Raw genomic sequence first — 14838 nt, forward strand, 5'->3', positions numbered from 1 at the left:
TGGTATTTTTCCACCCAGCAGGATGGGTGATGCTGAGAGCTGCCTGCTCAGACAACAGACACGCGAGGTCAGGAAGAAGCCGCTTATAAATTACCGCTTCCTCCGCGCCGCCGCCAGCGCAGAGCTCGGGGCCCTGGCCGAAGCCCCGCTCGCTTGCCAGCTCCGAGCCCCGAGGACCGCGAGCCCAGAGACCGAGCCAAGCTGAGAAGGGGCGCGGAGCGCGGAGCCCGCGGGCCAGAGACGGAGCGGGAGGGCAGCCCCCGGCCAGTGGAACCGAGTGCAGCCGAGCGCGGCGCCGCGGCCACCCCAGGTACTCGAGGGAGACGGCGCCGGGCGCGCGGAGCCCCCTCCCTATCCCTGCGCTCCAACCGGCCCGACCTCCCCGCCGAGTGCCCCCCATTCCCGCGCCCCATTCGCCACCGAGGGAGGGACGGAGGGTCGCCTGCTCTGACTCGTTGGCGGGGCTGTTATTGTTTCGCCGGCCAAAGGGCTTGGGCTTTCCGTGCAAGCGGCAGGTGTGTGCGCGTGTGTCTGTGTCGGTGTCTGTGTCTCACGGGGTGTCTGTCTGTGTCTCCATGTCCCTGTGTGTGTATGTGTCTGTCTGTCTGTCTGTCTGAGGGGGGCTGCTGCTCCATTGCTCCAGCAACATGCACTTGTGTCTCAGGGCACCCCTGCGATTCTGTGCCTTGGGCTGTGAACGGCTGTGTATTCTGGTGTCTGTGTACCTGAGTGTGGCCGTGGCGGCGTGTCTTCGGATATGTGCACTTGTGTGTCCCGATGTGTGTCTGGTGTGAGCCTGTTTGTGTGCCGCTGTGTCTCCCAGTACCTGGCTGTGCAGGCGCCGCATCTCCGGGCCCCTGGCTGCAGGCACTTGTGTGCCCCCTCGGCAGTACCTGAGGGAGTGTCCCCGGTGCCTAGAGGGCGGAACTGCCTAGCTGATTCTCCAGGGCAGGCCCTGAGTCAGGAGAGGTGACAGGGGGGCATGGCTCCAAGGGTGCTGCCCGGGTGCCGCGTGCAGGTGACCATGCCAATGTCCGGCTGTCTTGAGTGGCAGGACGGAGGCCCCGAGGGACAGCTGGGGGCCAAATGGGCAGCAGACAGGAACAGCAGGACACATCCTCCTCTAGCCTTTTCTCCTTCCTTCTGAGGGTTCCTCTTTTGAGCAAGAGATTCTCGTCCCCCTCCCACCAAGGAAGCCAGATAGAGAATCACGGGACCTCCTCTGACAACCCCAAAGCTTCAGCCCAAACTGCAGGGAGGACCTGTGGGCCACCCTCCCCGGCCTTCAGAGGGAGGTGTGTGCTGGGCAGGGCCACCAGCCTGGCTATTTTGGTCGATGCCTAGCTTCTGCCAGATCCTGGCGTCCCCTAGGATCAGCCCCAAAGGCTTGGGAGGCAGCCCGGGCCCCCATTTCCTGCCTGGAGAAATAAATTAGCTCAGTAACTGCCCAAACACTTGAAAGGAGGGTCTTTGGGCTGAGGTTTAGTGGCGCGTGGCTGGCTCCATTCGGACTTCGGTAAATTGGCCCACGCTTTGGCACTGCTGGCGTTCAAATAAATGTCATGGAGAAGTCTTTTTAAAATTTCTTTTTAATTTTTTCTTGGCTAGAAGGGAGGGGATCTTATCCAGTGTCTCCCAGCCAGAAGGAGTTTATTTTTGTGAGGAAGAGCGGGTGAGTGCTTAGCAACCGCCTGCCTCCCTCTCGACCAGGGAGTCATCCTGAAGAGTGTGGGGTGGGCATGAGAAGGTACGGGGGTGGAGTGGGGGAAAGAATTTAATCAGGATGGTGTTTAGGGGGATTAGAGGGATGTCTGAGGGCACTGGCTGAGAACCTACCACAGAGCGGGATTGGCAGAATGACTAGAGGTCTTGGGCCTGGCTCACCCCCTAGTTGACCTTGTGTAACCTTGTTTGGCCTCAGTTTCCACATCTGTAAAATGGGTGGAGTAGATTGGTTGTGGGGTAAACCAGGACTGTGAGGCAGGAGCATGTCCCCAGGGAGCTGAGTTCAGGTACCGTGCCTCAATTACTATGTCTTAGTCAGTAGGTGGCCTTGGGAGATTCTCTTGGCCTCTTTGAACCTCAGCTTGGCTGTCTAGGCAGCAAGGACGCCAATGTTGGCCTCGCTGTGTCCTTGAGGGGATTGAGGGAGATGAGGATGAATAAGCCTGCGGTAAGCTGTAAAGCCGGGCTCGGCTTCGTAGCTGCCGATTAGAGGGTGTCACGAGGTCTCAGGTCACTGTGGTATGTGGCAGGGCCAAGGTGTTCTCTTGAGCTTTTGTCCTTCCGGGATACCCTTGTGCTGGTCCATGATACAGCTGCAGTCGGCCTCCTCTGCCCCATTCCTCTCCCTCGCTCACTTGTCCTGCAGTGATTGGGTCACATCTGCTTTACAGAGTCAGGAGGCTCGAGTGGGAAGTGCCCATTTTGGAGATCGGCAAACTGAGAGCTGCCCAGAGAACTTTGCCTTGATTGGAGAACAGCAAGAGTGGGCTTCAGAGGTCTTCCCTGGGCCAGCCGTGAATTTTAGCCCCATAGAGCTTTAGTCACTGAAGTGCTGAAGTGTTGACCCTGGACCCAGGCCGGGACCTGAGGAAAAGATGGGACAAAGATGCTTTAGTCCTCAGGGTTGGAGGGTGAGTGCGTGGGAGCCACTGGTACCTCAGTTCTGTCCCTTGTTATACGTTCTCCCTTTTTGTGCCTTCTGGGGGAGCCCTGCCACTCTTCCTGCACACGTGTCTATCCCCAGGAGGCAGTTTGGCCTCTGGTGATGGTGTTTTCCATCTCCCAACTTGTCTGCCTGTCCATCTGTCAAAGGACTTGGGAGCTGTACTCTGGAAGTCTCTCCAAAGACCCTGAAATGATTAAGATCCCTGTGAGTCATTGAACACCTTCCTGTATATAGGAAAGAGTTAACGAATGAATTATACAAGGGAGCACCAGAATGCACAACGGCGGAGTGGGGGGTGGGGTCTGGGTGGGAATAGGGCTGTCCTCGAAACCCGGGGTCACTCCCACAGGTGCAGGCTGGTTACTCACTTCTGCTGGTCGTAAGCAAGAGTCAGATTCTTTGGGGCTACATCTCACTCCTCTGGGTTGGCCAATTTATCTTGGCTCAAGTGTTTGTTTGAATTTATGGGTTCTGGGGAGGAGCTGTGGATGTGGACATGCCCAGGGCGGCCTTCAAGTGTAAAAGAGGGCTCGTTTATTTGTTTTGCTGGTTTGTTTTGAGAGAGAGAGAAAGTGGGGGAGAGATAGAGGGAGAGAGAGACAATTCCAAGTAGGCTCTGTGATGCCAGCACAAAGCCCGAAGTGGGGCTGGATCACAAACCATGAGATCGTGATCTGAGCCAAAGTCAAGAGTCAGACTCGTAACTGACTGAGCCACCCAGGTGCCCCAAAGAGAGCTTTTTTAATGTGCCTCTTCTAGTTGCTTAAGAAACCTAGCTAAGATCAGTTCTGGCTAGGCACTGGATTTGGGTAGAATATTGGCCTTTGAGGAGCTCACAGCCCAGAGGGAGAGAGGACAGTGGCCATGCCCACCATGACGTCCTACGAAGACTCAGGTGACTGGGTATACACTGATGGCAAGGTCATAGGCAGAAGGCACCTCATCTGCTTTGAGGAGGTGAGGTCAGAGCTGGCATCTTCTGTAATGGGAAGGACAGTATGGGCTGGCATTCTGGGCAGGGGGTATAGCAGGTGCAAAGGCACAGTGGCATGAAATAGCCAAGCGTGATAAGCCTTGCAGGGTCCCTGCTGGCGAGAGCAGGAGCCAGGTGGTAGAGGGGCGCAAGCGCTGGGTACATGGGTTTGAGCTTTATTCGGAGGGCAGCAGGGATAGAAAGTGTCAGTAGCGGAGAAGCCAGTTCATCTCCCAGCCCAGAAGACCCCTGATGGTGCACGAGGAACCAGGCTGGGGTCCAGGACACCAAAGGCGGCCAGGCCCCTGCTGGTCAGGGCACAAAGCATTTTCCGTGCCAGTGACTCTTGCCCTGAGCTCTTTTCATAAACACAGGGTGAAGGCTTGGACATACAGTTTAATAGGTACACAGGCCATTAACTTGCTGGCTTTGACCTCCCTGTGAGCCTGAAGCCCGGGAGTCTTTAGGGTGAGTGATGTCTGCCCCCTGGACTGGGCTTGGGGGTTTCCCTTCCCACCTCAGCTGGTCAGAGGCTTCATTTGGAAATTTGAGCTGAGGGGTGGGGGGGTCATGAGAGGGCAGAAAGAAAGGAAATTGCTGTCCTGTTTCTAGGATGCAAGTCAGCCGACTCCCTTGTAAAAACCAATATACCCAACAAAAAAATCACCCGAAACAATAAAAGGGAAGGGGAGTGGTGTAGGGGGCGGGGGTTGGGCAGCATTGACTCTAACCAGGCGTAGAATGACCTGAGTTACTTTTTACAAATTCAGATTCCCAGGTCCAGCATGGACACGCTGAATTGATCCCCATGGGGAATCTGTATTTTAAATATTTTCATGTGATTAAAGAAATTCTTTTAATTGAGATATAAGTTACATGCAGTGAAATGCAAAGCTTCTGTTACAATTGGATGCATTTTGACAAATTTATATACCTGGGTAACTACCACCCCAATCACGCTAACAGTCTATCCCCAGCTCCACTTGAAAGTTAGTCGTCTTGTGCCCTTCCCCTCCCAGAGGTGGCTAGTTTCTGAGCTTTGTCGCCACAAATTAGTCTTGCCAACCCTAGAATTTTGTAGAAACGGACTTGTGTGGTCTATACGCTTTTTTGTGCGTGGCTTCTTTCTGCTCGATGTTTCTAAGACCCATCATGCTGCTAAGTGTGTCAGTAGGTACTTCCTTCTATTGGTGAGTAGAATTCCATGGTACGGATTTACCCGTTTTCATCCGTTCACCTGTTGATGGACATTTGGGAGTTTCCAGTTTGGGACGATCACAAATAAAGCTGCTGTGAGCATTTCTGCACCAGGCTTCTAGTGGGCTTATCTTTTCCGTTGCTCTAGGAGGGAGCGTAGGCCATAGGGTAGATATATGTTAATCTTATGAGAAACTGTCAAAGGATTCTTTTAGTTACAAAAATAATATACCTCAAGGTGTACAAAACTGTATTAACTAAAAGTGATTTTAAAAAAATTGACGTTTATTCATTCTGAGAGAGAGAAAGAAAGAGATAGAGCATGAGCGGGGGAGGGGCAGAGAGCCAGGGAGGCACAGAATCCCAAGTAGGCTCCAGGCTTTGAGCTGTCAGCACAGAGCCCAACGTGGAACTCTAACCCACAAACTGGGATTTGAACCCACAAACTGCAAGATCATGACCTGACGAAGTCAGACGCTTAACTGACTGAGCTACCCAGGCACACCTACTAAAAGTGATTTTTTAAAGATAATTTTTTTTGAAAAGTGCATTTATTTGTTTCTTTTTCTAACAATAAAAGTCGGTAAGATTATACATTTCCCTCTGCATGCAGCTTTACCTGTATCCCTCGGATATTTACATGAACATATATATTCCTTTTTATTACTTTCTAGGTCAGTTTTCTCTTCAGTTTTGATTTCCTCTTTGATCTGGGGCTATTTAGGACATATCCTGCAAGCTGGCTGTTGTTCTGTAGTGTTGTTATCGAAAATGGCATCATACTGTTCTTGGTTCTGCCACTCGCTCTTCAAACAACGGACCATTGTGGGACCACCACTCGTCAGAACGTGCAGAGCTGCCAGGCCACCCTAAACAGCTAGTCTACATTGGGGAATCACTGACCTAGTCAGGCCTGTCTTAATCACTGCAAGGGCTGCCAGCTCAGTGAATGAAAAGCTTCCACCCGGTGACTTTGAACTGTAAAAAGCAGGCTTGGGCCCTTCAGCAGGCTGAGGTGGGAAAAGACTGACCCTTACTTTCCGAGCACCCACAATGCCTTATCTCCTTTCCTGCCTTTAAGCCCTGTGCCTGACTTGGGGTCTCTTCCCTCCACCTTCGGGATGAGTTCACCCAGTCTCAGGAAAGTGACTTGCTGTAGCTCACACAGCCAGGAAATAGGAAGAGGAATCAGAACGAGACAAGGTCCATCCTTATTCCTCTGGCGGCCCTGCAGAGGATTACTGAGTACCTTTTGGGTATCAGGCTGAATGCCAAGGCCAGGAGGGCAGGGATAAGCAAATAAAATAGCCCCTATGCTCAAGCCGCTCAGTCTCACAGGAGGGGAGAAGATCTGTATCAGGAAGAGGTTAATGAACAATTCCAGGAGGCTCATGCCAAGGGCAGGCAAAAGTCCAGGTCCAGGCGAGGAAAAGCATGGAAGGTCTGAAGGAGAGTGGTCCACTGGTCGGGAAAAGTGTGGGGACTTTGAGATCTTTGAGTTAAGCCTCCCTGTTCATCCACTCTCTGGATCTGGAGAGTGAGGTCCGAGTAAGACAGATAAGTTATCAAAAGGGCCATTGTTCCCAAACTTGCCATTTTTCCCCCTACACTCAGGGTCCATTCAGTGATTATGTTAAACAAGTAAATTTAAAGGCAGTGTTTTTACCTTTGTTTAAACTCTGGATGGCCACATTCACACTTCAGCTCCTGATTTGATCACAGCTAATGGGGAAGGGGGTGAGAGGAGGAAGCCATACTGATCCAAAAGATGCCTTCGTGTCTGCTCAGGAGACCTCCGCAGAGTCCGGAAGGGGGCTTCCTGGAAGGCAGAACCGCCTGGCTCCTGTGTGCAGCTCTGGCCACTGACTGTGCTGTGGGATCGAATCAGGGCAATTTCAAGAGGGCTAGAGGGCCGGGGCTGAGTTCTGGTTTTGCTCACCTGGGTCCTTCCTGGTCCCTTCGAGCTTTAGTCTCCCCATTAAACAGAGGTTGGGACCACATCTCTGAGGGGACCCTTAGGGGGGACGTTCTGACAGGCCTGCCCTTCCCACGGCTCTGCTTTGCACACAGTAAATGTGCCAAGCCCCTCACTGCCATGTTCCACCGCCCCTTTCCGGCAGAAAGTCTGTAACACAAGCCAAGTTGCCCATTGCCTGGTGGGGGGTGGAGGGGTGAAGTGATTTCAGCAGAGACATGCTTAGTGGGTGAAGGGCACCGGAATGTGGCAGTGGTGAGGGCTCTGAGGGCTCTGCCCTCTTGTCCTGTAGCCAGTTGGCACCTGGAGATGATGGCTGCTGAGTTAGGTCTCATGGAAGACGCAGGCCCTGATTTCAAGGACATTCATGCTCTCACTGTGTGGCACTTGGTATCTCTTCTCTGGATGGATATCCCTATGGCTTGAGACAACAGGCTTCTTGCCAGCCTCCATTCCTCCTAGGCACCTCTCTGTGGGAGCATACCACTCTCCTGCTGAGAGGCCTTCAGTGGCTCTCTAGTGCTCTATGAAATCAGGTCCGCACTCTTTAGCCTGGCATTCGAGGCCTTGCAGGATCTGGCTCCTGGCCAGTGTTTACCCTCATCTGCTACCACTTCTCCCCTCTCCTTGTGATTTGGCTCTTTTCTGCTCCTAAAATGAGCCTGGGGCTCTCTTGGCTCTTGGCCCTGCCTCCCTTCCCTTTTTTTTTTTTTTTTTGAAAGTAGGCTCCACACCTAACATGGGGCTTGAACTCAAGACCCTGAGTTCAAGAGTCTCATGCTCTACAGACTGCGCCAGCCAGGTGCCCCGCTCCCTTTTCTTCTTATTCCCACTTTTCCTGGGCCAGCTTTGAAGCTGCCTGCTTCACAAAGCTTTCCTTCAGCCCCTTCACAGTGCCAGACACATAGTAGGCACTCAAAAAGGATTAGATGAGACAGTGTACATAATCCAACCTTGCTCAGAGCCTCTGCAGGGCCGAGTTCAGATCTCTATGGTCTTGCCTTTTATCCATGCATCTGCCTGAGGTCACATCAGGGGAGGGAGGGATAGATGCTCCCACATCCGGCGGAGGGTATAGCACACAGTAGGTGCTCAGCACACAAATAAAGGCTGTCTGATTCCCTCTGCTCTGAAATGAGAGCCCATAGTTGAAACAACTGATTGGGTCCAGGCTTGGAAATTATATTCTCCCATCACCATCCATATTTATTGGTTCTGGGCCCTGGGGACATGGTAGGGAGCCATTCAGACCAAATCACGGCCCTCATGGAGCTGACCATAAAATAGTTTAATGAATTATTGCAGCAGCGGCATGGGGCACCAGAGTCTGGTGCTAGATCAAGTCCCCGGGCCTGCAAAATCAGTACCAGTTGCTGCAGAATGGTCCTCCCGGGGCCAACTCTGGACCACAGGCACGTTCTGCGTGGTCTGCACAGAGTTGGATAGTTCAAGCCTGGTTGTTGGAGGCTGATTCCAGGGACCCCGCGGCGGCACCCCTATGCCAGGCAGAGGCACGTGCCTTCCCAGGCAGCCCTGCATGGTCAGCCTATGCTGGGAGCTCTGGGTGATGAGCTCCAGGCAGAGGGCCCTGTGCCTCCTTGAATGCAAGAGACAGCCTTCTGCAGAGAGGACCGGAGGACAGCTCGAGTCTGCCAGATGCCCTCAGTCTGCGACCTGCAATGCTTTTAGGGGGTCTCGTTACCTTGGCCAAGCCTGTGAGTGAAGTCCAGTGATCAATACCTATTCATTAAGTCCCATTGCAGGGTGCAGCTGCCCCCATCCCTCCCCAAGCCGTAGAGGGGCTTGTCGTTGTGGGGAGGCTGAGAGGCACGGGAGAAGTTTCCTTCCCTCTCCAACTCTTCCTTCCCTCTGACCTGTGCTTGTAGTTCCCCCGGCCTGCGGGTTGTTGGGACCTCTTGGCTCTGTCCTGGGAGGTGGCAGCAACATGCAGCAGTGCTCCTCAGGCTCAAAAGCAGTACTGTTTACCCGAGAGCTTAGGATGCCCCTTCCCATCAGGAGGACAAGCTGAGGGCCTGAGGTTCCGCATTCTAACCAACTTGCAGGCGGGGTCCTGGCTGCTAGTCTGGAGACCACGCTTTGAATAAAGGGAGTCAATTATAGCTACTGGGCACCTGCTCTGCTTCCTAACTAGCCCCTGTGCCCCATAAGCATCATCTCCCAAAAACATCACAAGGGATGCCATAATTTCCATTTTGCACGTGGAAAGTTTAAGCCCCAGAGACAGCAGGTAACTTGCCCAAGGTCACACAGCTGGGAGGCAGCTGAGCCAGGCCAGGCCCTCTGGGCCAGCGCCACTTTGGAAAGGATGCTGGTGGGGAAGCCGTTTTCTACTGAACGGTGTCCGCAGTCCAAAAGCCACAGGAGGCTTTCAAGGCAGCCAAGTCGGATGTAAATCGGGGAGAGTCCAGGGCCAGCCAGGCGGCGCTGACAGCAGGGCGGCCTGAGGCGGTGTGTCAGGATCGGGGCTGGAGTGGGGCTTGGGGCTGGATTGCTGCCTGGCATGAGGAGCTTGGGGTGGGGAGGATGCTCCCAGCTCCTGGACCACCAGCGTGGGGCCTGCTGGAAGCCGACGAGGCTCCTCATCAGTGGTACAGCCTGGTTACTTAGATGAGTCCCAGTGTGGGGGACTGGCCAGAAGCACAGGCTGTGAGCTGGGACCTGACGTGTCATTGTTTACTGGTTCATCCTTGCAACTGGGAATCGGATGTAGGGCTGAGGTTGCAGAGATCTCCTGCTTGGCCAGGGCTTTATTTTTGCACTGAGAACCTGTCCCAGGTGGTTGAGAAGAGAACAGATTTGGAGTTTGGGTCCTCAAAATGTGGTCACACGATGCACAGTCAGGTCGTCACCTGGGAATTTGTTAGAAGGTAGAGCCTTCAGCCCCACTCCAAACCTGCTGACTCAGACCCTGGGGGTGGCGCTCAGCGCTCTGTTTTAACAAGCCCTCAAGGCTTTACTCTGAGAACCCCTGATTTCTCCATCTCAGACCAAATGCTCAGGGGTCAGGCAGGGTCAGTCCTAACCTTTGCTACAGGTTCTTGGTAACCAGAGTACCAGGGTTGCAGGGGGACCACAGATTCATTTCATCTGTGCCCCACTTTTCTGATGGCCTACCTGTCAGGTAAAGTGGCATGCATAAAGTTATACAGCACATTGGAGATAGGGTGTAGGTTTGGATTCTTAGAGTTGCAAGTTGCAGAGATCACTTCAGACTAACTTAAAAAAGAAGAAAGAATGTAAAAGAAAAAGAACATTTATGACTGTTAACTGAAAAGCCCCAGGGCATACTTCAGGCATGGCTGGATCCAGGTGCTGAGATAGGTCATTGAAACTGTTGGCTTCATTCTCCTTGAGCTACCCTTAGCTCCCTAGGATACCTCCCCTCCCAGCATCACCATTTCAACCTAAAAAAGTGTTTTCCCCCCCTCTTTTTTTTCTTTAAGAGATTGTGGGAGGAGAGGAAAGGGGCAGAGGGAGAGAGAATTTTACGCAGGCTCTATATTCAGCATGCAGTCTGACATGGGGCTTGATCTCATAACCCTAGGATCATGACCTGAGCTGAAATCAAGAGTCAGATATTCAACTGAGTAAGCCACCCAGGGACCTCGAAGAGCCTTCTTTTTTCACAATGTTTTTAGCACAAGCCCCTGTTGTCACTTGCATCGTCCAGGCTTAGCCAAGTGCTTATTCTTGAGCCAGTTGTCACAGCCTCCCTGGTGGGCTAGGCCCAGCTCACATGCCCACCCAGAGCCCCGCAGGCTGGGAGCGGCTGTGCTTGGGCTTCCAGTTGGAAGGGCTGTCCGCAGAAGAAGGGGCATGGGCGCCAGCAGGCTGTCCCCACAGGAACTTGGTGCCACTCTCGTCCTCCTCCTGGGCTGGGCTGCCCTCGTGCAACTGCTAAGGTCTCACACCAAATAGAATTATACTCCTTTTTCTGGTTACCTTAACATTATGCTTATAACTGTGCATTAAACATGCTACCTTCATCTTTCCCCTTTCCCTCTTCCCTTGCTGTCGGGACAGCAGGTTACCCGTGCCACGGCGCCTACACCTGCCGTAGGCATCACCAATCTGCCCCAGCCTTCACAGTGCCGGGCAAAGTCTCTGAAGCGCTGTGTCACACGGGGTTCTGGGCCCCATGACAGTGGGGCTGTCTTGTTCATTGCTGTGTTCCCGTGCCTAAAGCAGTGCCTGGCACATACTAGTGCTCCAAGATTTTTAAAAATATATTTTTAAGTAATCGCTCTATGCAACATGGGGCTTGAACTTACAACCTTGAGATCAAAAGCTGAACGCTCTACCAGCTGAGGCGTCCAGGGACCCCTTAATCAATTATTGACTGAATATTCTCACCCCACAGGGCCTTGAACACAGTGGGCACCCATATGAGCCCATGGGGGCCCTCCAACGTAGCAATGAAGTTGTCTAATTTGGGAACTCCCGTAGAAAGCTGGGAGGGGCCCCCTCAGGTCCCAGGAAGAAAGACCGCCCGCCCTGAGGGCTTCTTTCTGCCCTTCCACCTGTCCCCCACCCCCTTTCCTTCTCTGCTATTCCATTTATACATTCATTGAAATGTGAGATCTTAGTTGATAAGGAGCCATTTCCTGGGTTTCTGCATTTTTATATTCTAGGAAACCAGAGAGCTTTCCAGAACAGCTCTGCTGGTGGAGTGAGAGGCAGAGGTGGTCTTCTCTTGTTTGCATTTTTCCCTAAGCTGAGTTCTGGTTAAAAAAAAAACAAAAAGGCTTCTGGGGTCAGTCACATCTGGGGACTGTGTGGCTCAGCAGAGTTAGGCAGATTTCCTTGGCATGATGCTTCTCTGAGCATCTAACCAGTGGATGAGTTACTATGTTCTCCAGGAATCTGGGGCCCATGGGCCTCCCTCAGCCACTCCATCTTTCCTTAGTGTGTCCCTGTGCTCTCAGGGACAGCCATTCACAGACATGGCCTGGGATAGGCTGGCGTGGGGCTCCCAGGGATGCATCAGGACAGGGCGGTGGCTTACATTTGCAGCCCCCAGCCCAGGTTCTTGCTGCTGACACTTTCAGAGGCACTGCACCCAGGAGACGGGTGTGTGTGTGTGTGTGTGTGTGTGTGTGTGTGTGTGTGTGCGCGTGCGTGCGCGCGCATGCACTTACGTGTCTGCTCCTGTGTGCACCTGAGCACCATAACTTTCCCGGCCACGGCCCCACTAGGTGTTGGTTTGGCCCCTCCCAGCATGTGTGATTGGACAGTTGCATGTGGAAGGAGACTCGGGGTCCTGTGTAAGCCACAACCTGACCAGATCTTCTCTTCTTTCCTCCTTTGCTTCTCTCGAAAATAGGTCCAGAACAACAGCCCTTTCTGAGGAGCCTCCAAAACGTAAGTGGCATTTGACCTAGCCGTGGCATTGGCGTCTCACCAATGTGGGGTGCTCAGTAATGGGGAGTTGTGAGGACGGGGGTCAGACATGGAACAGGGCAAGCTGCTTGGCTCCCAGCACAGCCAGGATGCTCCGGGGCTTGGGGCTGGCGTCGCAGCTGTCTCTTCGTTAAAGTTTTTACTTTTACAAAACTGAAAACCTTCAGAAAAGTTGCAAGGATAATACAGTGACCTCATGTATACCTTTCACGTAGATTGTCCCATTGTTAACATTTGCTGTGTTTGCTTCTATATAATGCTATAAAATAGTCACATTAATATTCTTCTGGTTTTTTTCTGCTGACTCACTAGGGAGTAAATTGCAGGTGTGATGCCCCTTTACCCCTAACACTTCATATGTATTTCGTAAGAGCAAGGCTACTCATTCTCTTATATAAGCACATGCAATTATCAACCCCAGGACATTTAACATTGACACAATTCTGTTATCTAATCTACAGACCTTAATGACTTTTTGCTGACTGTCTCATATTTACAGAAGCTTCCTCCCATCCCCCCGCCCCTCAGTTCAGGATCACAGCGTTTTTCAAACGGGGTTAATGGGGCAGGAACCTGACTTTTCTCAGGATGATTTCTTTGCCTTGGTTTAAAATATCCTTACGGTTGGGGCTCTCAAAGTCTTTTCGTTATGACATTCAGTAAGAAATAGATTTACAACAGGATGCCTCTGGTGCACTCCCATGTACACGCACACGAAAGTGAAACCAGCCTCACGGATAACCCCCACCCTCACAATCTTTAGGGCTCTGTTGTATTCTGTTCTCTTTTATAAAAATGAGAGCCCTGACCCTTTAAGTTGATTTCATGGCCCATTAGTAAACTGCTCTGGAATTTGAACACCCTGGCTTCTTGGGGGCAGCGGTGGGGGGGTTGGGGTATAGGAAGGTAATGCCCTAGCCAAGCTCCCCCTGGTCCCGAGTTGGAATTTGGTGGATTTGGGGTCATCTGGGAAGCCAGGACCAGGAGAAAGCCCCTGAAGACCCTGGCCCACTGCTGCCCATGGTGGACCTGCTCACATCCCTATAATCCAGTCCCCACCCTGCCTCCAGGCCACCTCACCACCCTGGAGACTAGTTCTTTATGCTGTGACACCAGACATGGGGAATCGGGCAGGTGTATCCCTGGGACCTAGCCAGCCGATAAGTGGGAATGGAGACGTTCCAGTCCACGTCAGCCTCCGGAGTCATTGCCATAGTTGTGACAAATGTCAGTAAGAATATTCACGAACATTTATTGAACTCTGACAGCATGCTCGATATGGCCCCAAGAGGTTCAGTGTACAGAAACACTCTCTCCTACAATAGTCTTAGGATGTGGACACTGTAGTTATTTTTGTAAACATGACCGATGCACCTGCTGAGCACTTACTCTGTATTAGGTACTGCTAGGCGCTTTACAGACCGCTGCAGTCTTCAGAGTAGCCCTTATGAGTTAGATACGGATTTTAGCTCCACTGTACCGATGGAGAAACTGAGACACAGAGAGGTGAATCGACTCCCCCCAAGGTCACACAGCTAGAAAGGACTTGAACCCCAGGTTTTTGACCCTGGTGTCCACACCATCCTGCCCTGCTCTGCCCTCCCCCCAGGTCCGAAGCCAGCCATCCCTTCCCAAGGCCTTGCACTGGTTAATGAGTAGCCTGGGGCAGCCTGGAAGCCAGAGGCCTGAGGCCGCAGAACTGGAGTCTGAGTTCTGCTTCCAGATAAAAGAGTCTTGTGCACGGGCCGGGCCCCCATCTGGTCTGCTGGCTTCATAGGCAACAACGTGGCGCTGTTCCTCTCCTCCGAGGTTTGCTGATCCATCCACAGCTGGTGCGAACCCATCTCACAGGCGAGACAGTGGAGGCGGAGAAGCGGCTCTGCTCTCAGGCCTGTGTGACGCCGCCTCCACTTGGCCCTTTACGTTTACTCTTTCTGGAAGGGCCCCTTGGCAGGATCTGGAGGGAAGGTGTCGTCAGAGGGCAGATGCTGTCACGGCTGTTCAGGCATGCAGGTGTGTGGCCCTCCTCCCCGAGGCCTCCAGGTTCCCATGTGAGAAAAGGGGTGCTAGTCACTACTCACCAGCCCCCCGCAGGGTGGCCACAGTGGGGAGATGATAGAGGCGTGGGTGGTTTTCAGTTGCTCCTCAGACTCTGAGCTGTCAAGGAGCTGGCCCAATCATTCCTGATGGGCACAACCGGCTAGTGGAAAGTCCGCAGAGCTGGAGGGGCAGATAGGCCTGGATTCAAATCCCATCTCTGTCCTTTGCCAGCTATGTGACCTCGAAAGGAGAGTCCCCGAACTCCTGTGAGCCTCAGTTTCCCCGCCTGTAAGACGGAGCAATAAATGCACCCAGGAGGACTAGAAAGACAGCCGGTGTGGTGCCAGGGGTCAGGGTCCCTTTGTCGCCATGGTGAAGGTGTGAGGCACTCAACAGGCCTCACAAAATCAGCCCCAAGCACCCCAGTGCATGGTCTAATTTCAGCTCCCTAGCCGGACCCCCAGGAGCAGTGCGCCCCTAACCTGCCTCGCTGAGAATCTGATCCCCCCCCCATGGGTGTCTGTGTCTGAGGGGACCTCACTGGGCTTGCTGCAGGAATCC

At 52.9% G+C, this 14838-nt stretch overlaps 1 protein-coding gene across 1 annotated transcript in view; it reads left to right on the forward strand.

Annotated features, from left to right (window-relative positions):
* Nucleotides 1-21: 21 nt before the first annotated feature.
* Nucleotides 22-14838, forward strand: part of SLC6A6 (solute carrier family 6 member 6) — an 82069-nt gene continuing 67252 nt past the window's right edge. Inside the window, exons 1-2 of the mRNA XM_029915883.1 lie at nucleotides 22-310; nucleotides 12161-12198. The gene's annotated coding sequence lies outside the window, so the exon portion shown is untranslated. The remainder of the gene's footprint in view (nucleotides 311-12160; nucleotides 12199-14838) is intronic.

Source organism: Suricata suricatta, chromosome 12 (genome assembly GCF_006229205.1).
Source record: "Suricata suricatta isolate VVHF042 chromosome 12, meerkat_22Aug2017_6uvM2_HiC, whole genome shotgun sequence".
Classification (NCBI taxonomy): Eukaryota; Metazoa; Chordata; class Mammalia; order Carnivora; family Herpestidae; genus Suricata; species Suricata suricatta.